Source organism: Pelophylax lessonae, assembly GCF_965119305.1.
Source record: "Pelophylax lessonae genome assembly, chromosome: 3".
Classification (NCBI taxonomy): Eukaryota; Metazoa; Chordata; class Amphibia; order Anura; family Ranidae; genus Pelophylax; species Pelophylax lessonae.
In genome coordinates, this window is record NC_138770.1 from 364,708,106 (window position 1) to 364,735,838 (window position 27,733).

At 42.9% G+C, this 27,733-nt stretch overlaps 1 protein-coding gene across 2 annotated transcripts in view; it reads left to right on the top strand.

The window, feature by feature from the left end:
* Positions 1 to 27,733, top strand: part of HTR1E (5-hydroxytryptamine receptor 1E) — a 156,573-nt gene that overhangs the window by 64,895 nt on the left and 63,945 nt on the right. The window lies entirely within an intron of this gene.

Genomic DNA, 27,733 nt, shown 5'->3' on the forward strand with positions numbered 1-27,733 from the left:
TGCATGTCAGAATAACAACAGGAAATCAAGCTTCCGGCTAAAAAAAAGTAACAGTGTAAATAGTAGTAAGCAAAGGAATAAAGATATTAGGGTCAGCAAAATTACTGGTAAAATGTATAGAGGTATTCGAGCCATTGTCTTATGCTGGCTAGAGACAATAACACTAGAAAATGATCTTAAGGTGGACAAATAATCAGACAAGAAAATATTTTCAGATTGCTGTTGTTCCCCTTGAAATAATATGGCTTCAGAGACTGTCTGTCCACTCCTCCTTCTTCTTCTCACTATTCACCTTGTATGCTTGGTCAAGCTAGCAGAATTGTTGGCCAATAAACATGTTCCTAGATAGTTTGATCACACCTGCAATTTTAACTATCTTCTTGTTCATAGTCAGTTTTAGCAGAATTCTTATGTAGAATATCACATTTCAACCATAGCGATGATAAAAATTAAACAAACAAAATTATATTCATGTGCTTCTCAGTCGGAAAAACAATTGTACATGTTGTAATGCGCACATACAAGGAAAAGTTTCATCCATACTAAGAACTTTCGCAATCATGAACATTTGTTATTTTAAATGATTATGTATGGTACAGGAATATATGAAAAAACAATACATGGTAATGTATAAAATACTGTATACTTCTAAATATGCAATATACTTTAAAATATACATGTAAATAAACTTTGCATTGTATTTTTCTATTTTTGATTTTATAAGCAATAGCAGAAACCAGTTTAAAAACGTGTTTACGAAACCTGAGAAACTATTCCAAGTATTTGGTCTGGATGAGATTTTTAAGGGTTCGATTTTTTTGCGTTCGATGAAGTGAAAGACGGGTGCATGGTACGGTAGGTGATGAAAAACACATGGCGATACTCACCGACTTGTGCGATACATTTAAATGTATTTGGCAACCATGGTTGGATCAGTTCCCATCGATGGAACCACCCACGTGCTTTCTGGATTTGTAAGATACAGAGTTTGACTCACCACATTAGTCACAGGCTCCCGCAGGGTTCCCTGCTTCCACGCTGCTCCTCTCCACCCCCCACCCACCCCATCTTATCTTCTTCCCTTCTTTCCTTCCTACTTCTTTTTCTCCTACTTCACTAAGCCTCAAGGTATTGTCTGGAGTTCCCAGACCACCACGCTATATTTTTGTCCCCTCGAGGTCTACTTCTGCCTACCACTACATGCTCTATTCTCGGGTGGGCTTTGCACTGGCAATTGAATATGATGGTCTCTACGTGGTTCTACCTCGTTATAGCCTGGCCTTTTGGCCTGTTATATGGATACACATATGGACATGTATGGGCATGTATGTCCATATGGATATATGGACTTGCATATATACGTACATATACACATCACCATCAAGTGCTGCTCTGTACACCACCTTTATCTTGCTCTATAGCCCCCCAAACTTTGGAAGTGCATGTTATTTAAGTATCTGAATGTTGTAAGGTGCGTCTTTTCCCTTCTCTCAAGGGGAACTTTAGGTCATATTGGCACCTTTATTTTGATGTTATTAAAGCGGAGTTCCGGGCACAAAATCGACCTAATCTAGCCATTGTGGAATGTACTAGCCCTGACTACGGGGTATGTTCATTGAAAAAATGTTTTTGTGCCCGGAACTCCGCTTTAATACCTTGCTGTCTACTTGATGAATATTTGACTGTGTAACAGATGGCTTGGTCCATTGATGTTCTTTACTCATTACTTTCTTCCTGTAATGTCAATTTTATTTCCTTAACTCTTTCTAATAAAACTAATAAGACATTTTAAGGGTCTTTAAACAAAATTAGTTGACCCAATGATGGCATCATGATGGCATCATTGAATGCTCTGCTGAACGATTGTTCAGAATTTCTTATGAATATTTAAACAATAATCTAACCTTGTACGGCCAGTTTTACAACACCCAAGCCATATGTCAATAGGACTGATAGAATGAATGGCACCAGCAGATTACAGTATGCCAGTTGGATAATTATTGTTTACTGTGATACAAACTGCAGTATAATATGAGGGTATCAAAGGATGATTTTTCAGAATTTCTTATGAATGTTTGAACAATAATCTAACCATGTTAGGCCAGTTTTATGACACCCAGACCATATGTCAATAGGACTAATAGAACGAATGGCATCAGCAGATTATAGTATGTTAAATTAGTAATTATTAATAGTTTACTGTGATACAAATTGCAGTATGATATGAGGGTCATAAATAGGTTGGCCTTAAATGATCATAAAAAGTCTTAAGCTGAGCATAGATGGACCTAAACTGGACCAGCCAAATTTCGATACATCTATGGCCATTTCAATTTATGAGAAGTCAACTTACCAATCAACTTCTCATAAACAACTTATTTGAAAATTTTACTTCGATCAGCGCTACAGCCAGTCGCCTGTAGTGTCGATTAGTGTATTCTGAAGGCAGGGGAGTCTCAATGTCAGAGTACAATGACACCGCGGGTAGGATTCCCCCATCCACCTCAAAAGTGTAGATGGGGGAATGGATTTAGGCTTTTATATCTATAGGGTGTTACTGGAAGTCTACCCATTTACCATTTACCAGGAAAAAGTGAGCAACTATCCATGTGTGGGCAGGGCCTACTCACCCTGCATGTGGGGGTGCCTCTTGCATGTATGCATTCACCAATGCCTGGGACCAAGTAAGATTCAACATTATGGTGGTACCCTGGCTGAGAGGTGGGCTGTACACTGTGTGCAGTAGTGAAATGTACACAGGATCTCTGTAGAACATGTTGTTCTGTGTTACTATACATCATACTCAATGTATGCTGCATTTAGGAGGGAAACTTTTGAGCCCCTGTCCTCTTCACCAGCCCAGCATAACTCTGCCACCTTACTCCCAGTGACAAAATGAAGTCCTCCCATGAACATAGCGCAGACCTCATGCGTGCACATAATGAACTCCTTCTGCTTTCCCATAGAAACATGCAGATTTGGGCCCAGTTAATTTTTACTGTTACTTTTGGGAGAATGGACTTCTAGAGACAGAGATAGAACATCAACCCCCTTGCTACTGGAGGACCTGTCAGCTACGCCAGGTAGCGTGCCTATTGATGGATGCTATACATTTCCACCAGTTCTTGGCTACCTGAGGCAACTGCTCTCATCCTCTGACTCTCCTGCTGAGTTAACCCTTTATAGTGGCCTTGCTTAATACCCCTTGTGTGCTTTACAGGCCCTGTTCCTTCAATATACCATGTTCCACCATGCACCCATTGAATAAACTTCAGACCAGACTCAAGACCACTTCAAGAACTGTACCTAAAAACTCTTCAGGAACATTATAGTTAAAGTACATCACAGTCCAGTTCCTAGCTAACTACTCTGACTGCCCAAGCGTACCTGTAGAGGTGTAAGTCCATAAAGGATAGTGTCTATAACAGGTGCATTCGTACTTGGCGTAGCAGATGAAGTTTACATCCTTCCAGGTGACATGAACCCTCCGGCTCCTATGTGGTCTTGTTCAAAAAGCTCATGCCCGGCCTTACCCCTGTATATATATATATATATATATATATATATATATATATATATATATATATGTATATATATATATATATATATATATATATATATATATCAACCAGGAAGAAAGGCAGGATCCAAAAAGCCCGGGAAACCAGTGGTAGGAACTTAACTCTATCTGAACCTGAGCAGCCTAAGCTCACTTGCTACTGTAGAACATTCCCCTTGAAGGCACCAGCATAGCAACATTTAAACAACAATTAAATAAAAATACAGGAAATATTTGTAACAATCATAAAGTAGCATCAAAAGAAATGTTTAAACATAAAAAGTGGGGTCTGAGTGTGAGATCCATTCTCACGAAACTAGGTGCTTGCGTCCTATTTAAGAAGTAACCTTGCTTAAAGAGCTCCACCCTAACCATATAGATATGTCATCCATTATTGAGCTCTTCAAGCTGCTGGCATCTCACCCCCATATACTCGTATGAGCATTAGATCCTGTTTTCATAAATCAGGGAGAAAATGGCCTTGATTTGTCAAGGTAGGTTTTATAATATTACATGCTGAAAATAGCATAGTATTATAACATATGGTAATACTGCTTAATCCTTTAAACATTAAGGGCCCATGCACACGGGGCGTTTTTAACGCCGCTGTAAGTAGCGTCAGGCGTTTTCTTCTTGCAGCCTAAAAACGCACTTCCATGTTATTCTATGGCCTCATGCACACACAGACGTTTTTAAGCTGTAAGTGGCCTAAGCGTTTTTCAGCTGCAACAAGAACCCACGGCCTGCGCGTTCTGAGGCCCAGCGTTAGAGCGTTAAAAGCGCTTGACGCTATTTAACGCTACTTAACGTTTTTATCGGCGTTTTACCGCGTCCGGCGTTATTAAGCTGTAGGAATTTTTAGAAATGTGATTGGTCACTGTAATGGAGTAAAAACACAGGAAATGCATTTTTACATTTCACAAGTGTCCTTTGCTCAGCCGTGTGGGTGGGTGTGTCTCTGTGGTCATACAGGAGAGAGGGACAATGGCTGCAGACATAGGTCAGACAGAGCTGATCTCTGCCTTTGAGGCTCATCCTGAGCCGTGGGATGTCTCCCATCCTTTTTACAGCGATAGGATAAAGAAAACCAAAACATGGATGGATATCTCAGAGGCACTAACACCAGGCTGGGACCGATTAAGCACTGCAGAGAAGAAGGAAAGAAGTAAGTTTTTCTGAAATGCATGACTTGTGTGCTGTATAATTACAAAGAATGCATATTAACCTTACTTCACTTTTCTTAGGCAAAATATTCCAAAAGAGATGGAAGTTCCTCCGTGATCGGGTCAGGAGGGATCTGACTGAGGAGGAAAAGGCGAACACTAGTGGTGCAGCTGCCTCCCACAAAAGACCACACATCTACCACAACCATCTGGCATTCCTGCGTCAAGCTATGATAGACAGCAGTAGAGAGTAAGTTGCACATACTGTATTTTTGACTTACACATAGGGGTGCTCAGAGCATCGTTTTCTGTGAATATATTGCTATTCTGCAGCCATTTTTTTTATATATTTTTCAGGACAACATCTAATATTGCTGACATGACACAGGATGCTAGACAGGAAGTGGTGGAAGTACCGTCTGAAGACAGACCCCCCAGTGCTGCCATGGAAAATAGTGACATGACCATGTCAATCCAATCCAGTGGATCTCATGTCTTCGATGAATCCACAATACAGGTTAGTGTCTGTCTAGTCTGTCTGCCATTCTGTTCTTCATTGTATGTGACAAACTGAACCTTTTTCTTTCTTAACAGGAATCCAGGGACCTGGAATTTCCACTGAAAGACATTCCTGATAGTTGTGTGGCGCGTGGCCGTGGCGAGGTACCTGTCCGTGGCAACGAGGTGTGTGTGCGTGGCCGTGGCGCTGTGCGTGGCCGTGGCCCCAATCAGCGTCAGAGGGGTGGCGGTATTGTCCTTCAAAACGAGGACGGGGTGTTAGCGTTGCTGCAGGAAGTGCGGCAGGAGAGGCGCAGTGTGGATGTCCTGGATCCTGGCAACGCACGCGCCGCCTTCTGCCGCACTGCATACCACATCCTGGAGGACATTGGGGGACCCGAAGAAAAGCTTTGTATGGATCGCGTGCTCGCTATTCTAACCCAATATCGGCATGCTAAATTAAGTGGTGGCCCGCCACCACCAAACGATCCATACAACACTTTTCTTGATCCCCCAATGCCCTCTGGGACCTCAACAACGCTAACACCCCACTTCCAATACCGCCCCCCTCCGCAACGCCACCTACCTACCTTGTCCCCTCCGCAACGCCACCCAACGCCTGTCTTGTCCCCGTCCTCCTATTTCCCACCCCACTCCTCCATTGATTTTTCCCAACCACCTACCCATTACCCACAGCAAAACTTACCTGGACCCCCTTACCACCATGAGGTTGCGCATGAACGACAGCCCCAAGCCACCCACTCGCATCCTGATATTAGCTACCCACGTGCCAAATCACTGCGGTCAAGTCATGATGATCAGTCAGGATACACGTATCAGCATCTGTGATTTTTTTTTTTGTAAAGCGTTTATTGAATAAAAGCCTTTTGTTGAAATTATATTTTGCCTTTTTTTATTTTAGTTGTATGTTGTAAAAGAAGTACATCTGCACAGGCCGGTAAGGGCTGGCACACACTTGCCACATGCAGAAGGAAACCCCCCTCCTTCTTCTGCATGTGGCAAGTGTATGCACAGACCAGGGCTGGCACACACTTGCCACATGCAGAAGGAAACCCCCCTCCTTCTTCTGCATGTGGCAAGTGTATGCACAGACCAGGGCTGGCACACACTTGCCACATGCAGAAGGAAACCCCCCTCCTTCTTCTGCATGTGGCAAGTGTATGCACAGACCAGGGCTGGCACACACTTGCCACATGCAAAAGGAAACACCCCTCCTTCTTCTGCATGTGGCAAGTGTATGCACAGACCAGGGCTGGCACACACTTGCCACATGCAGAAGGAAACCCCCCTCCTTCTTCTGCATGTGGCAAGTGTATGCACAGACCAGGGCTGGCACACACTTGCCACATGCAAAAGGAAACCCCCCTCCTTCTTCTGCATGTGGCAAGTGTATGCACAGACCAGGGCTGGCACACACTTGCCACATGCAGAAGGAAACCCCCCTCCTTCTTCTGCATGTGGCAGGTGTATGCACAGACCAGGGCTGGCACACACTTGCCACATGCAGAAGGAAACCCCCCTCTTTCTTCTGCATGTGGCAAGTGTATGCACAGACCAGGGCTGGCACACACTTGCTACATGCAGAAGGAAACCCCCCTCCTTCTTCTGTATGTGGCAAGTGTATGCACAGACCAGGGCTGGCACACACTTGCCTCATGCAACATTGAACTGGAACAATGGAAGAATGATAGACATCAAAAGAACTGACATAAATGTTTAATAAAAGCTGTATGTGAAGATATCACAAAGTTTACAAGATAAATGATTTTAGACAAAATTATCCTGCCATGCCACTTCCCCATCAGGCGAGACAAAGAAATCCGCAAACTTATTTCTGATGGTCATGACTCGTGATGTTGTTCGCAAGTCCATAAACTGCACGCGGTGCATGGGGTTACGTGGCTCTGGTTCAACGGTGCTCCTGTCGCTTCTCCTTAGGAAATTGTGCAAAACACAGCAGGCCAGGACAACCTTGATGGCATTGTCAACATCCAGTTGCATACATGACAGCAAAACCTTCCATTTTGCTGAGCACACACCAAACGCACACTCCACAACACGACGAGCACAGCTCAGCCGATAATTGAATATACTGTAGGTTTGGTATGACTCAGTCCATAGCCACTGTATGGCCTCATCAGATTTTCTGCCAGTCCAAATGCTTCGTCGGCCACCATGACCAATGGCAAGCTTGGTTCCTCTGTACACGGTAGCGGCCTGCTTGTTGGTATGTTGAGTCGTCCTTCGTGTAGCCGACGTCCAAAAGCCGATTCCTGGAAGATGCGGGCATTACCCTGGCTACCATATGCTCCTACATCAACAGCAAGGAATTGAAGATGGGCATCAGACAATGCCAGGAGTACCACAGAAAAATATTTCTTGTAGTTATAGTATGCAGAGCCGGAATGGGGGGGCTTCTTCACCCTGATGTGTTTTCCATCAAGGGCACCGATACAGTTGGGGAACTGAGTTTTCTCCCAAAACTCGTCGACAACTGCTTCCCACATCTCTTCAGTCGGCTCCGGCATGACCACCTCCTTCAACTCCTCCCATATTGCCGCACATGTTTCCTTAACAATTTTGGCCACCGTGGAGACACCTAGCAGAAAGTAGTGGTGTAAGGAGACAAAGCTTTGGCCAGTAGCAAGAAACCTAAAATAAAAATTTAAAGAAAAAATGATTACATATTACATAAAAGAATATATCTATATATATATATATATATATATATATATATATATATATATATATCTTTCAAAAATACTTCGAAAATATGTTTTAACTAGGACCTCACCACCTAACCCTCTTAACCATAACCCAAGTACTAACCCTAGACAAAACACCCAAAAATGATTTCACTTACCGAAGTGTCACAAGCAGCCTTTCCTCCGGTGACACACTGCTTCGCATGTTCGTGTCCATCCTGGATAGCCTTGGCCTGAGCTTCTCCAGCAGGTCATCGAAAAGCGGAACAGACATACGTGAGAAGTTGTACCACTTGTCCGGATTCATGCGGAGTTGGGTGTACATGGTGGTAAAGTACCCCACGGACAGACGCTGCGACATGACAGGATGCACCCAGAACCTTCGCCGTCTGCTCCTCTCATTCTCCTCCTCCAACTGTCTCCTTCTACACATCCTTCTCAAAATGATGAGCAGGATCGCCTCATCAACCTTCTGCATAACAGGATCCATGACCCAGAAATGAAAAAATACTCCGAAAATACAAGAAACACTCTCAGCTGATCTGAAAATGCTCTCTCCTCTCTCTCTCTCTCCCACCAAAATGGCATTGACACATTGCATTGTGGTTATTTTGGGTGTGGAAAATGGAGGAGGACTATTTTTTTTAAAAAACGCTGTTTAGAGCTGATGCGCCTTAACGCGGCTTAACGCTCATTAACATAATTTGACAAACGCTGTTTAACGCGTGTTTTTAACGCCAGTTTTTCCCGGCGTCATAACTAGCTTTGACGTACGTTTTTTTGAAAGCCCGTGTGCATGGGGCCTAAATGTTTAATGCATTATTATGGGATTTTATTTTTCCCTTTTTTTCTTAACAGCTGATCCACAAAGCTTTTTAATGAGATAAAATGTATAACTTTAGCGCTACTCTTCTGGATCTCCATATTACAAGTATGTGAAAATATATGATATTAAAACGTTTTATACCTGCTGTGATTTGTCTAATTCCTTTGTATAAAAATGTGTTTCCCTGGCAGATTCAACAAGCCAAATAATTACTTGTCAGCACGCAAGTCATTGCTTTTCTTTGGGATGATGAAAGAAGGGAATTATACATATTTTAGTAAATCAGCAATCTCTGGGGTGTTCTTTTTCTTATTAGTGCCAAAGATTGTATTCTTTATTTATGCAAAACACCATCTAGAAGTAAAGAAGAAGAGCAAAAGAAGCTTTCCATTTACAGAAAACCAAAGGATGCTGGGTTTTTATCTGTTTGTGTGACACTGCCTTGGGTCAGTTTCTTCGGAGCTTACCCCTGGTGGTGTCTGTAGCTGTTCTTGCTGCAGGTGTGTATTTGCTGCATTAATAGGTTTCTCTCCTGGCCTCCATACTTGTTGTTGCTTCCTCTTCCCCGACCAACCTCCCTGTTTCAATGTTTGTAGGTTGAGCAGTTCTACCAAACAATAGCATACTTCCCAACATTTGAACTTCAGAATGAGAGAGACACTGGAGGTGGTGGAGGGACAAGACCTGCGGCCACAGTAAAATGTGGGCATGGTCAATTGCTTAGCAGTGGAAGAGGCTTAAGGGATTTGTTTAAACAAAACCCAGATTTCCTTGTACCTGCAAAATATGCTTTAATTGCTTTGTCTGAGCCTGCCTAAAGAAGAACTTTATTAAAATAGTCAGGTACCGCATAGCAACCAGCAACTGTTGAGACAATGAAGACTTTGGTGAGAAGTATATAATGTACAGTATTGTGTATATAATCAGGGCCGCTGAAAAGCCAGTACAACTGGCCCTGTTTTACCGGGCCCAGTGTCCTCAGCTCTGCAGGGGGGGTCAGAGCAGCCTCAGAGACAATCAGTCAGGTAGTCTTCAGGTAAAAGCCAGCACCAGTGGTAAAGCTTCCAGCACGTCCAAGTCCTGCCTGTCAAAATGATTGGTTGCTGGGCCCGTGTAGCATCCTAGCAACCAGTCAGGTGCAAGGAGGCCCCCGGCGTTCAGAGGAGAAAGATGTAACTTCCTCCTCCAGAGGTGCTCCGCCTCCACCTATAGTGCTGTACTTCCCACTGACAATGGAAGGGCCGGGATTCCGAGGAGACCTGCCATCTGGACCGGAACACTGCTAATGTAAGTGAGCAGAGATCCTGCCATAGCTGCACACAGTGGAGGAAGCAGGGGTCCCACAGGTCTATTCTAGACAGAGGGAGGACAGGCTTCCCCAGAGCTATTTACACTGACTGCAACCACACCATCCACAGTACTTGTACTATGTCTGCAGTCTCTGACTGTCTCCTGTACTATTTAGCAGGTTCTGTCTGTCTCCTGTATAGTGCCTGCAGTCTCTGACTGTCTCCTATATAATGCCTGCAGTCTCTGACCATCTCCAGTATAGGGTCTGCAGTCTCTGACTGTCTCCTGTATAATTTCTGCAGTCTCTGTCTCCTGTGTAATGTCTGCAGTCTCTGACCCTCTCCTGTAGTATGTCTGTAGTCTCTGACCATATCCTGTATAATGTCTGCAGTCTCTGACTGTCTCCTGTATAATGTCTGCAGTCTCTGACTATCTCCTGTAGTATGTCTGCAGTCTCTGACCATCTCCTGTATAATTTCTGCAGTCTCTGACCATCTCCTGTAGTATGTCTGCAGTCTCTGACTGTCTCCTGTATAATGTCTGCAGTCTCTGACTGTCTTCTGTGTAATGTCTGCAGTCTATGACTGTCTCCTGTATCATGTCCTCAGTCTCTGACCATCTCCGGTGAAGAAGTCTGAAGTGACGAAACGCGTCGGGGCGTGACCAGGCGGCGTCATTTTACCTTGCTGTACGAGGAGTTTGGGCACCCGGAAGGCGTGCGGTCCACGGCGTGGAGTCTGGATACGATGCCCAAAAGGTGAACACCTCCCTATGATTACCTATACGAGTGATATGCTATTGACATGTGAGTGCAATATCTGTTTTTACTTATATGAATAAAGCATTCTAGGCGTTATTGCACTAGTGGAGTTTGTTTTTTCTCCTATATGGTTTGGAGCACTACTGATCACCCATCACTGTGGATATCCCAGATCTCTAAGTGGATGTGTTTAACATTTGGCTTGTTTTCTTAGTCACGAGCGTGGCTGGGCCAGTGGAGTCGGTGAGTGTGTGTTCTATCTCCCCCCCTTTTTGAGCACGGTGGTGGCATCTATGGTGATCCAATACTCCATCTGCACATGCTAGCAATCATCCCAGGAGTGTGTAGCAACTGTGGACTTTTGTAACATCTTCTGCTGTCTTGGTGGAATTTTATGGACTGCATTTAGATTGTATTGATTGACATGTTTTGTCTGTTTTATGAGCAATCCTTATTACACATTTATTGATGATGAGAGGTTACCACCATCCTTGTGCTACTGGAATTATTATGCACCTATGCTGTTGATATTTTATTCCGTTTTTATATGTCTCCTGTACCATGTCTGCAGTTTCTGACTGTCTCCTGTACCATGTCTGCAGTTTCTGACTGTCTCCTGTACTATGCCTGCAGTCTCTGACCATCTCCTGTATAATGTCTGCAGTCTCTGATGTCTCCTGTATAATGTCTGCAGTCTCTGACTGTCTCCTGTATAATGTCTGCAGTCTCTGACTGTCTCCTGTATAATGTCTGCACTCTCTGTCTCCTGTGTAATGTCTGCAGTCTCTGACCATCTCCTGTAGCATGCCTGTAGTGTCTGTCCATTTCCTGTAGCATGCCTGCAGTCTCTGACCATCTCCTGTAGCATGCCTGCAGTCTCTGACCGTTTCCTGTAGTATGCCTGCAGTCTCTGATTGTCTCCTGTAGCATGCCTGCAGTCTCTGTGGCAGGAGGGAGCCTGGGGGGGGGTGACACCATGATTTACTGCACCAAGTGACACCAACCCTAGTGACTCCACTGCCTCCGCTTTGCTCCCCCTACTAGCGGGGGTGTAATTGATATTTTTTGGACCCCTCCCTGATCTTTGTGTTGGTGGGAATAGAGGGACTTTTTTTATAAATTTCGGGCGCATGTATATTCCGGGCCCTATCATGGTAGCTTAACTTTAAGTCCCGGCGGCCTGCCGCTGCTTATTTCCTTCCTTCCCTGGCGGATCGATCTTCCTCCGCTCAGATCTGAGTTGGGCCCAAGATAAAGAGTAAGAGGCTGAGAGGCGGGTGGAGGCAGATGAGTCTGAGTCCAGGAGCAGAGGGGAAGCGGATCATGGCTGCTGCAGCACAGCTTGATTGGGAGTAAATATTATACTGCATTGCACTGCACACTGACTGCACGTATTTACTATGGATGGCAATATGGCATGGTGTGGTGATTGTACTGTGTTGCACTGAACTCTGCACATATTTACTATGGATGGCATGGTGTGGCATAATAAATTATCACTTGAAGACAAACCTGCACTTTTTTTCAAGGCATGGGTTTGGGGAGGTGCCAGGGGTGGAACTAAATGGGTGCCCCTTTAGGTAGGCTGTACGGGGCTTCATGATTTCTATCAGTGGCCCTGTATATGGTACAGGAGTATGTAATGCACAGAATGCAGGGGACAGTAGTGTGTAATGTACAGAATGCAGGGGGCGGCTCCATCCATTCCCCCAGATCCCATCCTGGCTCCATCCACCACCAGATCCAATCCTGGCTCCATCCCCCTATCCCTTACTAGCTCCATCCATCCCCCACACCCATACCAGCTCCATCCATCCTCCCACACCTATCCCAGCTGAGCTCCCTCCTTCCCCCCCAATCCCATACCAACTCCATCCATCCCCCACACCTATCCTAGCTCCATCCTTCCCCCTGATCCCATCCCAGCTCCATCCATTCCCCACATCAATACCAGCTCCATCCATCCCCCTAATACCATCCCAGATCCATTCATCCCCCACACCCATACCAGCTCCATCCATCCCTTACACCCATCCCAGCTCAATCCTTCCCCCTCATCCCATACCAGCTCCATCTATCCCCCATACCCATCACAGCTCCATCCTTCCCCCTCATCCCATACCAGCTCCATCTATCCCCCACACCCATCCCAGCTCCATCCTTCCCCCGATCCCATACTGGCTCCATAAATTCCCCACACCCATTCCATCCATCCCCCTGATCCCATCCTGGCTCCATCCATCCCCCACATACATACCAGCTCCATCCATCCCCCACTCATCCCGGCTCCATCCATCCCCCACACCCATCCCAGCTCCATCCTTCTCCCTGATCCCATGCCAGCTCCATCCATCCCCCACACTCTTCCCAGCTCAATCCTTCACCTTGATCCCATACCAGCTTCATCCATTCCCCACACCCATCACAGCTCCATCCATCCCCCTGATCCCATACCAGCTCCATCCATCTCCCACACCCATCCCAGCTCAATTTATCCCCCACACCCATCCCAGCTCCATCCATCCCCCCCACCCATCCCAGCTCCATCCAGCCCCCCACCCATCCCAGCTTAATCCACCCCCAACCAATCCAAGGTCCATCCATCCCCCACACTCATCCCAGCTCCATCCACATCCCTCACGCATACCAGGTCCATCAACCCCCTATACCCATCCCAGCTCCATCCACCTCCCCTTACCCATACCAGCTCCATCCATCCCCCATGCCCATCCCAGCTCAATCCACCCCCCATCACACTATTCCCCATGCCTCCCTCCTCTGCAAGTTTCATGTACACAGAAATAATCACATACCTTTAGATCACCTCCATTCTGCAGAGTGTAGTGCTGCACCCTGCCTCCTCCTCCGTGTACAGGAAAGCACAGGAAGGAGGAGGGGTGGGTTCAGGGCACTCAGCTCTGCACTGTGTGTCAGAAGCAGCGGGGGATAGATGCCAGCTGCCATGTGTTGCTCGCGGCATGCGGGAACTGAAACGAGACCCTTGCTCGCTCGCTTCCACTCTCCCGACACTCCTCTGCTACTAGTGAGTCAGCTTGCAGATCGCAACGTCTGATGATTCGCTCATCCAAGGCTCCGGGATCCGAACTACAGCTATGTGCCGTTCGGAATCCATTAGAACATTAGTAAGTTCAAACAGGAAGACCTTTATTGGAAGTACACACCACACTTTTATACAGAATTTAGAACATCCCGCCCCCAACAACCGCTTTCTTATTGGTCAATTGTAAAGTACATGTAGTCCTCCTTAACCATGCAAATGAGGACTTGAAAATGAGTCAGCAGGGAGTGGTCCGATAGCTTGATTAGAAGGACTGTTATGTGTAATGAGACAGAAGCCCCAGGGGGCAATCAATGTACACAATAGCCAGACACAGAACAATGGAGCCATCTGGAGCCTTAAGACAGGGCAGAAGACCCCCCACTGTGTAACAGATTTCAAGGAGGAACACTTCCGCATTCCAAGGTTCATGACAGGAACCAAGCCGTCCCACACCGCCACGGACATTCCGGGACTCAGCCCTGATTCGCCGGGTCTCCGGGACAGGGATCATTTTCCGGAATGGTCCCGGGGAATCAGGGATGGTTGGGCGGTATGCAATAGATATGCTGCTTGTGTGTATGAACTTCTGTGTCCCCCCTGATATTTGATATTAGGAAGTGTGTCTGGGAGCCATAATTGTACATCCTCTGATGTTATGTCCTAGAAACGTATTTAGAGTCCATGCACACAGGCTTAAAAAACACTACTCCTAGAGGAGTTAACATTTTGCCTGTAGAAACAACTAATGTTATCCTATAGGTCCATGCACATTAGGTCATTTAGAGGCATATTTTAAGCCTAGAGTTTAAAGGCAGAAAAAAACCCTTCTGTTTTGCATCTTTGAGAGCGATATTCTGGCAGAAAAAAACACTAAACACTCAAAATTTGCATTTTTTTTTTTTTTGGCAAAGAGCAATGGCATTTTTTAAGCTAGTGTGCATGGACGCTTATAAGAGAGGTATAGGATCTTTTTTTTTTTTCAAGAATCCTACCTAGGTGGATGCAGCATCGGTCCGATGCTGCATCTGTCCATCGCCAGCTCTAAGACTGAGAACCGAGCGATCAAACTGCTGATCGATCGGTTCTCTGAGCTCCATAAACAGAGAGCTTGTAAGTGTCAGTCACCACTGTTCTCTCTGCCGCCCATGTTCACTGGGGTGCTGGGCAGTGGAGGGGGCAGGGGCAGAAGCAGCTGGCTCAGGCTCTCAGTGGCTCAATGAGAGGCTGAGCCAGGTGTCGGTCCAGGGTTCTGGGTGGATCATGACTATATGATCACGATATTTCCCCAGCCTGGACCAGCTCTGCAATGCCAGCCAACAGCAGGCTTCAGCCCGCTGTCTGCTGAAAACAGGTCACAGTAGGGCAGAACGAACTGCACTCCTGTGATCCACAGGAGAAGTACAGCCAAACAAGCTTTGGCTGTATTTCTCCCTTAAACTTGTCAGTAGGGATGGGCCGAACGACCCACTGTTTGGTTTACACCAGAACTTTCAAACATCGCAAAAGTTTGGAACGGAATAACAAACCCTATTGAAGTCTATAGGGCTCAAACTGTGCCCATTTTGAAGGCTTAAATACCAGTAATTGGGCATAAAATGGTTATGGGGGTCCCGTTATTGCCCTGGGGGACATGTATCAATGAAAAAAAAAGTTTGTAAAAACCGTCATTTTTAAATGAACAGTGATTTACTGATGCTTAAAGTGAAAGCATAAAAATGAGAAATAACAATAAAAATAAAAAAATCCTTTCAATTTAGTGCATGGGGGTCCCCTTAGTCTACCTGTGAAGTGGCACATCTGTACTGTGTATAGAAGCTGCTGAAGAAATAATTACATTTATAAAGCCAAAAAAATAAATTTTATTTTGCAAACAACGGCTTGGGGAGCCAGTCTGTATGATGAAGCCACGATGTAATGCACTGGGAACAGGAATAAAGATTCTTTGGATAAATTCTGGTGTCTCTTCCACAGACTTTGGATAGAAGTAACAGGTGCCGCAAAATTGGTCTTGGGGTGTTGGAGGCGCCTTCACACTGTAACCCTATAGATGTACTCTTAATGAAAGCAAGACTTGGCCTTGTTTTAAATTTTTGACGGCAAGGCCAATTCTTGCTTTCTGATATGCACCTGTCAAAACAGGTGTGGAAAAATTGGTCTTTGGGTGTCAGAGGTGCCTTCACACTGTAACCCTATAGAGGTACTCTTGATGAAAGCAAGAAATTGGCCTTGATGTCAAAAATTTAAATGATGACCTTGGTCTTTGGGTGTTAATTGTGTCCATGAAACCTACACCAGAAAAATTCTCAACACCCACAAAACTAAGCAGCCTAGAAGTCTTGCAGAGATTCTACACCCAGAAAACACTTACTCACCTTTACATACACTAGCTGTTTAGTCTTTTAGCTGGGTTTGCTGTTCCCCTACATTTGTGTTTTGGAGTTGCTTTTATGAATATGCTCCAATAAAGGTGAATTTTAACCAGACGTGTGGCCAGCCAGAATTTTCTTTGCATCAAAGATGATCAGGTACTCTCTTACTAAAAATTGCACATATAAAAAGATTGCAATCAACTTCCGGATTTAAATTAACACTTACTGTATTTTCTGGCATATAAAACTACTTTTGAACCTCAAAAAAATTCCCCAAAAATGAGGGGTCGTCTTATACGCCGAGTATAAAATCTCCAAGGTAACCTAAGTATAAGTATTATCGGTAGATGAAAATTAGGGGGGTCGTCTTATACGCCCAGTCGTCTTATACGCCGGAAAATACGGTATATAAGATTGTCGTGATTGGGTTTAGATCTACTGTTAATAGTAAAACTGATAAGCTTATAACTGGCTTTGCTGTAAAATTATACCACATTTCTGGCACTCATTAAAAGGTTTCTATTTATCTCCACACTTGTTGATGTTCATCATCTAAGCCTTCTAATATTAGAAGAATCACTGAAATATTGCTGGGAGAAGAATCATTTTTTTCTGGAGGCCAACCTGCGATACTATTAAATTAAAGTAAATATTGATTTCAATTGGGGAGCCGTATACGGTTTTATAAGTACAAGGTATTTCTGTGAGAAGAATCATTGACCTGCAGCTACATTTAATAGGCCTTTGCTATTAGCTGAAAAAAAATCTATATTTATCTGGTACTGATACCTCATTTATTTTATCAGAACAAAAACAAAAATACACCATCCAACAAATAAGCTGATGGCCGCTGCAGACAAGAAAAAAGCTTTGAGTAAAAATTCTTACATATTATAATTGTTGTAGACCATCATATTTTATTAATTGCACACTTCCTACCAAACCAATAAACACCTACCTGAATATAGCAGATTTGTAGGACATATGTACAAGAATGGTCTAAAGCTGATCCTCCCTTGAAGTGGGGCTGCCCTGACTTTGCAGGGGTTAAATATGCTTGTTTATGTCTAGGGTACTGAAAAAGGCAGTTTTACCAAATTGATCTACCTGACCTGATATTCCCTTCTCACAGCTTGTTTTAACCCTCTAAATGCTGCACTACCATGCTGCAACCACTGGTGAATGATTACGCAGCAGTTGCAGCATGGCTCCATTCACTTGATTGGGTGGCATTGCATTGGTAGTTGCATCTGCCAAAGGCAAAAGGGGTTAAAATATCTGCCATGAGTGCGAAGCCAAGGATTGCAGCTGCCTTTGCAGCTAAAGGGAGAGCATTTGAGGGGCTGTAAAAATGTGGCACAACCGTGTGGTTTTACTGCTCAACAACTGCTAAACAAACCCTAAGGGAGGATTTTTGTTACCACAGATTGCAGCTTTAAATCAACTCTGAACTCCACTGTTCCTGTTTCACAATTAAACTTCAGTACTGATATTACCACTGCCAATGAACTGCCATATAATTCTCCCAACCCAATGTTTCATTTTATTTTGTGTCTGGAGCAGTTGTTATTACAATATATATATATATATAATATATATATATATATATATATATATATATATATATATACACACACAGTATATTGTCAAAAATATTGCGACGCCTGCCTTTACACGCACATGAATTTTAATGGCATCCCAGTCTTAGTCCGTAGGTTTCAATAATGAGTTGGCCCACCCTTTGCAACTATTAGAGCTTCAACTCTTCTGGGAAGGCTGTCCACAAGGTTTATGAGTGTTTCTATGGGAATGTTTGATCATTCTTCCAGAAGGGCATTTTTAAGGTCTGCCAGTGATATTGGATGAGAAGGCCTGGCTCGCAGTCTCCACTCTAATTCATCCCAAAGGTGTTCTATGGGGTTGAGGTCAGGACTCTGTGCAGGCCAGTAAAGTTCATCCACCCTAAACTCGCTCATCCATGTCTTTATGGACCTTGCTTTTATAATTTATAGGTTATATAGTAATTGCCATTATCAGATTAAAAAGGGATCCTACAAGGTTCCAAAATGTTGACCTGTTATGCTCCTATTTTGTATGAATGAAGGAACTCTTCTTATATACAGTGAGGAACAGAAGTATTTGATCCCCTGCTGATTTTGTATGTTTGCCCGCTGACAAAGAAATGATCACTCTATAATTTTAATGGTAGGTTTTTTTAACAGTGAGAGACAGAATAAGAACAAAAATATCCAGAAAAACACATTTCAAAAAAATTATAAATTGATTTGCATTTTAATGTCTGAAATAAGTATTTGACCCCTAGAACACTAGCCACTCCTTTCTTGCCTTTGCCATGTGGTTTGGGTCATTTTTATACTGGAATACCCATCCACGACCCATTTTCAATGCCCTGGTTGAGGGAAGGAGGTTCTCACCCAAAATTTGATGGTTCATGGCCCCGTCCATCGTCCCTTTAATGCAGTGAAGTTGTCCTGTCCCCTTAGCAGAAAAAACCCCAAAAGCATGTTTCCAACTCCATGTTTGACAGCGGGGATGGTTTTCTTGGGGTCATATGCAGCATTCCTCCTCCTCCAAACACAGCGAGTTGAGTTGATGCCAAAGAGCTCGATTTTGGTCTCATCTGACCACAACACCTTAACCCAGTTCTCCTCTGAATCATTTAGATGTTCATTAGAAAACTTCAGATGGGCCTGTACACATGCTTTCTTGAACAGGGGGACCTCGCAGGTGCCGCAGGATTTCAGTCCTTCACGGGGTAGTGTGTTACCAATTGGTTTCTTAGTGACTATGGTCCCAGCTGCCTTGAGATCATTGACAAGATTCTCCCGTGTTGTTCTGGTCTTATTGCTCACCGTTCTCATGATCATTGAATCATTGATCACGAGGGGAGATCCAGCATGGAGCCCAGACGGAGGGAGATTCACAGTTATTTTGTGTTTCTTTCATTTGCAAATAATCGCACCAACTGTTGTCACCCTCTCAGTAAGCTGCATGGCGATGGTCTTGTAGCCCATTCCAGACTTGTGTAGGACTACAATCTTGTCCCTGACATCCTTGGACAGCTCTTTGGTCTTGGCCATGGTGGAGAGATTGGAATCTGACTGATTGATTGCTTCTGTGGACAGGTGTCTTTTATACAGGTAATAAACTGAGATAAGGGGCACTCCCTTTAAGAGAGTGCTTCTAATCTCAGCTCCTTACCTGTAAAGAAGACATATGAGAGCCAGAAATCTTGCTGATTGATAGGCGATCAAATACTTATTTCACTCAATAAAATGCAAATCAATTTATAACTTTTTTGAAATGCATTTTTCTGGATATGTTCGTTGTTATTCTGTCTCTCACTGTTAAAATAAACCTACCATTAAAATCATAGACTGATCATTTCTTTGCCAGTGGGCAAACCTACAAAATCAGCAGGGGATCAGGTGCTCTCTTTGACGCTATATACTGTATCCAGCTGAGTCTTCCTTTGTAGGCCATTAGACTTTCATTGATACAAATGTCTCTATCTGGTACATAGGTCTGCTGTAAATTTTTTTAGAATAATTTGATAAACATCCCAAATCTTTTTAGTTTTGGAGCTGGATTAGAAGTCTCATCAAATTCTTCATTATTTGCAAAGTGCAAATATTTCATAATGAGCGAAAATTTGTATTCCGACATGACCGTGCCAAAAAAAGGAGTGGCCAGTAATTTGTTGGTGGTCCAATACCACTTCTGCAGGAGTTTCCCCACCACTCCCTGCAGAATAATTAGGTCCAGAAACTTCCAGATGTCCTCTTTGGTCACTGGTTCCCACATTCTGCTCCTTGAAAACCTCCGATGTGCAGCAGCTTGTTGCTCCTGGTACCGATTTGTTTCCATAACAATCTTTTCAATAACCTCATCGGTTAAAAAGAGTTGGAGGTATGCCAAGGGGTTGTCATCCTCAACATTCACTTTGATAACAGGTGCTCCAGTAAATGGGAACCTTGGGGGTGCTACGTGCTCCGTACCGCAGTCAATCGAGCACAAAGTCCGCACATCGCTGGGCACAGTCGCAGGATCATCGCTGAAATCACTTTCTGTGTACGATGACGAACTTCCCCACTAATCGCTTTTACTCCATTCTGCAAGCGATTCTGTATCGCTGACGCTGTTTTCCAGCAGGTCATATACCGCTCTTGAGGTGGCGAGGCGCTTTTTTGATACCATGGTCGCTCTGCACTTTCCAGACACAAAGTACAGGAAAAATGCAGGAAGGGCATTGGAGAAAGCATTGGGGGGGGCATACTAAGGTCAATTTATTTTATTTTAGTAATGTAATCCAATAGGATTACAATATATCAGTGTGTTTGTGTTTTTTACTTTTTGAATTTGCCGCCGGTTCCACCCCCCTGCGACATGACGCTCGCAGGAGACGGAAGCCGGGGCTCACAGCATCAGGCGGAAGATCTGGCTGCCGTATGCTGCAGGGATACATCGCGGGATCCCGGGAACAAGGTAAGTACCCTCTCTTTCTTTGTATTTTTGCCCCATAGTGTTGTTAACATAAATATTATTTGAAAATTATTTCCAGAGTGAATATTTGCTCATTAAGACTGAACTTTGTTCATTATTACAGATCATGTTTGTGTCCATTTCAAATAAAATGTCATCATTATAAAGTATCTAATGAAATGTTTACTGTAGCTTCTGTCTAATATTGGAGTCTGTAATAACGTATCCTTACAAAGGTCAATAACAAACCATAATTGCTATAATCACAAAATCTATATCAGCTGTCAAGTATTACATTATATGCCTAGTTATGGTTTAAAGAAAACTGACATGAGGAAATACTGGGGTTGATTTACTAAAGGCAAATAGGCAGTTCACTTTCCAAGGAAAGTTGCACTTTGCAAGGAGATTGCACAGCGCACCGCTCCCACAACCACTGTGTCCACTGTAACTTCAGTCATATTTTATTTCACCATCTGTGTTTCATTGCGGAGATTTCCCTTCACTTCCTGTCCCACAGCCAAACAGGAAGTGAGAGAAAATCCCTGCAAATTAAGGGAATCCTTTGGAGACCCCCAGGTCACCAGAACCACTGTCCTCATTGGAAGATTTCCCATTGGAAGATTACTTTTCTGGGGAAAACCCCAAATCTGGGATTTTCTTTTACTTTCAATGATAAATGGTAAACAGAACAAATAGAGAGGATGAATCTCCCTAATGGGGGCCTAATCTCCTAGATGGTGATAAATGGTGGAGGAGATAGTGTTCCAGGGGAATAGTCCAAAGTGTAGGTTGTGACCATGGCTATGAGGCAGGGGACATCAAACCAAAATGGTTGAAGTTTTAGGTAGGACCACCAAATATGTAGCATCGTGCCACATCTCCAACATTGGTCTGAAATGGATGGAGGAAATTTGTTTACTAGGACAGGAGTTCTATACCAACAGGATCTTATTTTGTAACCATTTTCCTGAACAGCCATGTTTTCGGAGCACTTATGGATATACCTATTAATGAGTTCTCAGTCCTTAGCTGATAGAGCCATAGTCAGGTCAATCTCCCAGGTTGCACATGCTTTCCTAGCATTGGCTTGTGGATTTCTAAGTAAGAGCATATAAATAGTATAAATCAAGTGTTGCCAAAGGGTGTTCCTGGAGTGGCTGAATTCCTTCTTTGAGTTTCTGCTGTTGGCCTTTTATTTAGAAAGTTTTAGCATCCACATATGGGTGTTGCCCCTTTCTCAATACTGCCGCTCCTTGGGATAAAAAGTCCCAATTCAACCTCTAGATAAAACTGTTATATCATACATGCCATAGGCCATACATGTCAACAGATCAAGCTATTGTTGAACACGGGTTACCTTAATGCATCCTATAATCAGAATTCCTGCAGAAACAATGGAAGCATCTAATTGCAAACTGATATTAGCCCAACATACAACAATAGTAGCTCTGTTCTTATTGTTTTAGAGGACAGCTTGTGTAAACGTTTTTTTAACAGCATTTGTTTGAGACATTCAAACACTCAAGGTAACCTGATGTCTGCTTTTAAGGTAACCAGCAAACAAATTCTATGTAAGTCGGAGAAAAAAATCAGAAAACAGACACTTTGGAGATGCATTGTTCTTATTGTTCTTATTGAAGCAGTAGTCTCACTATTCATGCTACTTTCTCTGAATTTGCAACAGATGAAAACAGATAAAAAATACAGCAGAGAGAATGAGCTGTCTCATAATAGTAGATAAGAGAGAATACAAACTCAAAAGCAGATATCTCACTAGCGAATTCCACAAGTACATAAGAAACCACCATAACCATGCATAGTCTACCAATAACTGAGAAATTATTTTTGGTTAGCCACACTCAACAAATGTGACTTCCCATGCTAACACTTTTCAAGAGCATATGCTTGCCATTAAGATGTTGCAAAGCTTGCACTCTCTGTTATTTGCCTAGCTCTAATTTAGAAAGAGGTGCATTGGACCACTGCATAGACCTCTGTTCTTACTCAAAGAGCACAAGAGTCCTCTATGCTGCCTGCTCACTAGATTGAGAATTATGGGAAGGTGCTGGAGCTTAGTTTACAAAAAGAAAACAAGTAAGATGTTTTACAGTGGTATATCTACTTTGTTCATTATCTTATCCCTCACAAATATTACCTTTTAGATTCTAAGCTCTCATGAGCAGAGCCCTTCTAAACCTCTTGTATTGAATTGTAATGTAACTGCAATGCCTCCCTTTATTTTTCAAAGTGCTGCACAAACTGTTGCCATTATGTAAATCCTGCATAATAAAAATAATTTAAAATCACATCTTGTTAGGCACCCTCAAGGGGACAGTTTTGTTTTCGAGCAGACTACAGTTGAGCCTTAAGAATTTTATTCTGTTATAGAATACGATACCATGGCACCCTATCTTTATGTAAAGATAACTGACATTGCTGATTTTCTGTTGAAGCATCAGTCAGTTCTGTTCAGTTTTTACAGACCAGTGGCCTGGAACAAGTATGGGACTATCAGGTGTCCCATCACTATACTAGCAGTGTGCTTGGTATAAGTCAGTGATTTAGAATGTAATGAAGCCAGGCTGAGGATGACAGCTCCGGAGCTTGTACTTTCAAAAACAAGATAGAAATGACAGCTCCTTTACTCTATCCTCTGCTACAAGGTTCCCATACATAGGCCCACTATCTGACAGGTTAGGTTACTCTGAAGATAAAGATGTTATATATGGGGAGAAAATGTGTGCATGAATTTACTTTGCCTGGATATTGGATAGACGGGATAGATCAAATTATGCATAGAGTCACCTTCTGACTATTTCTATTTACAGATTTTCAAATTATTAATAAAAACATTAAACAATGCCATTGTGAATGTGCAGATTTTATAAGGAAAATAATAAAAGTAAAATGACAGCTTTACGTAGACAACATTTTACAGCTCAATCAGGCTGGGTACTTAAACAGCCAAAAATAGCTGTAAATGGTTCGAAGTCTTTTGTGCAAAGACAGATTGTGCCTAATGTTAAGGAGGGAGAGAACATCTTTTTTCTTAGTTCTCAAAACCTGTTATTTTCCTATTTTAAGTCTATATTACATCTATTGTTGCTTCTCATAAGTATGATGTTTTATGCAGACTAAATGTTAAACTGAGGACATGTCCTCACATAAGAGCTGCTCCATGCTGTTGTACAACTGCTAAAATCTTTGTGATAATGAAGAAAAATTGAAAGTTTTTTTTTTTTTGGTGTACTTTACTAAAACATCACTGAAAGAAAGAGAGATGTGCAAAGGTTTACTTTTATATTGAACAGAGATTTTTTAGGTCCCTTTCAACTTGACTGAGCCATTCATTGGTCAGCCCTTGGGATTTACACAAGTCCATTTTATCTGTTTTTCATGCTGAGATATATAATAGAAGCTATATGTGGTATTGGTGACTATGATAAGTTTGCTAACAACAGTGGTGTAAAGCAGAAAAGCATGTAATGGACCAAAGAAGGCAGATTGGTTATGATCATTGACATCAGTTACATTATCTACCAGCAAAAGCAACTGGGTAAGAACAGAACCCTTCATCAGCCTCTTTTGTATCATTATCCCACTGTTTTACCTGATATTATTCATCCAACCTTAAATGTATCGTCCTCTTGACCAACAGTAGACACTGAATAAGATGCCACAACTAGAGTTGAGCAAACATCTGGATGTCCGGGTTCGGCGGGTCCGGCCGAACTTGAAAAAAAAGTCTGGGTTCGTGACCCGGACTTAACCCAAACTTGACCCCAATCCCGAACCCCATTAAAGTCAATGGTGACCTGAACTTTTGGGCACTAAAATGGCTCTAAAAAAAAACATGGAAAGGGCTAGAGGGCTGCAAATGGCAGCAAAAGCTTGTTAAGAGCATGGCAAGTGCTCTGCAAACAAATGTGGATAGGGAAATAACTTAAAATAACATAAAAAACATAAAAATAAAAAAGAATCATCTTGATCTAGGAGGACGAGGCCCATATGGAGTAGGAGGTTGAGGTGGCGGTGGATGTGGCGGTGTAGGTGGAAGTGGCGGTGGAGAAGGATGAGGTAGCCAACACTGGTTTTTGTTTTTCATTTTATTTCTTTTTAAATTAGGGTACACCCCAAAAGAGTGAGAAAGATCAAAAATACAACAATGGCTGGGTAAGGCCAGTATACATGTCCATTCTGCACAAGGTACGGACAAGTCCTGTGGGATCCATGCTTGGTTTAGGAAAGGAGAAAATCAAAAAAAAAATTTCCCTTTAAATTGGTGATTTTTGAATAGCAGATTAGAACAGCACTGTGTGTAAAGGCTGTATGTCACAGTAACATATGAATGAAAAACTGAAAAAATAAATAAATTTTATCCCTTAAATTGGTGATTTTTGAATAGCAGATTAGAACACAGCAGTGTCTAAACGCTGTATGTCCCAGTAAATTATGAATAAAAAACTGAAAAATAATTATTTTTCCCTTAAATTGGGGATTTTTGAATAGCAGATTAGAACACAGCAGTGTCTAAAGGCTTTATCTCACAGTAACATAAAGGAAAAACTGAAAAAAAAAAATTTTTCCCTTTTAAATTGGTGATTTTTGAATAGCAGATTAGAACAGCACTGTGTGTAAAGTCTGTATGTCACAGTAAAGTATGAATGAAAAACTGAAAAATAATAATTTTTCCCTTAAATTGGTGATTTTTGAATAGCAGATCAGAACACAGCAGTGTCTAAAGGCTTTATCTCACAGTAACATATAAGGGAAAAACTGAAAAAAAAAATGTTCCCTTTAAATTGGTGATTTTTGAATAGCAGAGTAGAACAGCAGCGTCTAAACGCTGTATGTCACAGTAAAATATGAAGGAAAAAACGTTTTTTTTTTTTTTTAATCCAGATTAAGTAGAAACATATGCACTGACCTAACAGACTAATAAAAGGTTTTTTTTTTTCTCCCTCCTCCTCACTGGGCTCATGTCAGGGCAAAAAGATTGTGCACTGCACCCCCACACAATAAAATCGATGTAGATCTGATTAAAGAAGATTCTTCTGTCCTGTGTCCTATTCTTTCCCTGAAAGCAATCTCTCCAGCCTGTCCCTACAATAATATCCTATCTCTCCCTCAAATCAGCAGCAGCAGAAACCTGTCCCTATAGTAGTTAGAGCAGAGTGACGTGCGGCGCTACGTGACTCCAGCTTATATAGACTCTGGGTCACATGCTGCACTTGCCAATCACAGCCATGCCATTAGTAGGCATGGCTGTGATGGCTTCTAAGGGCACACTAGTTAAACGATTGTTGATTGGCTGCCCTGCAGCTGTTGAAACTGCGCCATTAAAACCGCACCAAAACAACCAAAAAACAGAACTGTATCCCGAATATACAGTAAAATGTTCGGGTCCGTGTCCGGGTACCAAAAACCCAAAACAATCCCGAACAATACAGTCCGTGTTCGCTCAACCCTAGCCACAACCAAATCAGAATATGTTGCACATAGTGTCCATTGTCTCTCTTTGCCCAGATGAAGAGTACAGTTAAGTAGTGGAGAGTCTTTGCTGGGACTGCAAAGGAGAGCAGGCTAATCAGTTCACAAATACATTGCTGCAACAGATCTCTAATGATGTAAAACAGCTACTAGTAGGCAGAAACAATGTGACCTTGAAACATGAAAATCAACAATAACCAGCCTCCTTGCACAGTCTTGCTCAGGCCTCAAGCCTAGGTATTTGGTCTGGTTCCACAGACCAACTCCCAGCACCGTTGTGCTCTCATGCGACCTCTGCACCTTGCACTGCACTCACTGCACTCTCAGCTTCTTGCTGACTTGGCCCACTGACTTAGGACCTCTGACTGTTCCCTAACAGACTACACCTAGCCTGTGCTGACATGCACAGCTTTGGGTGTCACCTTGCAGTCTTGTGAACTCATGGAAAGGGATGGAGCCCCGAACTACCACATTTTCTTGCTCTCAACTGCTGTGCACACCTGTACACCTATGCAGAGTCTTCAGGTTTCCAGTAAGACACAAAGGACACAGGATTAGAGTCTTCTTCTTTCCCAAAGCTCTTTGAAAACTCTGGACTCTGATCTTGGAATTACATAACCCAGAGAAGGATGAAAAAACAACTTTTTTCACTCAGGAGTGCCATTCTGGAGCCCTTCACTCTGCATCTGTGAGAATTTTGTGTACTCTTTACCTCTATTTACACCGGGCAGGGCCAAGCCCTAGCACATCCAGTATTATTATTGTACTTATTGTGCTCCACACTGTGATTAGGTAATGTGGACATTTTAGAAATTGGAACAATGTGGGGCATAAGTCAGGACTTTTCAGGTACCGTCTAGGACCAATAGTGGTAATATAGTACTAATGCAATGATTTGTATTACAAACATTTATTTAATGTACAAAATTATCAAGAAAAGAAATACAAAAGGACAAGGGAACAATTAATGTATACAAAAAATCAAAAAATGGAAATTAAACCATCAAATAAGAACATAATCATCATATATTAAGAATGGAACCACCGGGAAGTACCGCTGGGCCAGATTGGTCCGGTACCAATCAGGTATTTCCTTAGGTGTACCACAACCCACTACCCTACATGTTTTGCGGTACGAACCGATTCTTCAGGGGTACAGGGGTACAAATAGATGTTCAAGAGGATAACTGCAGAATAATTGAAACAGAAATTAGTTACAAGACAAATTTACTCCAAATACTACATAACATGTGTTTGACAGTGTATTAAACTATACTACACATGTGGGAGAGGGATAAACATTTACCCCAGAATATATCCCACTATGCGTATACATTTTAAACGGAATTTAATAGCCATACATATAAATCACAATATATCATATAGACAGAGGAGCCAGGAAAAAACATGGATAATCCCACCTTGGCGGCTGCTGGTCTGTGGACAGGAGAAAGGAACAAGCTAAGGACAAACCAAGTCCCCCAG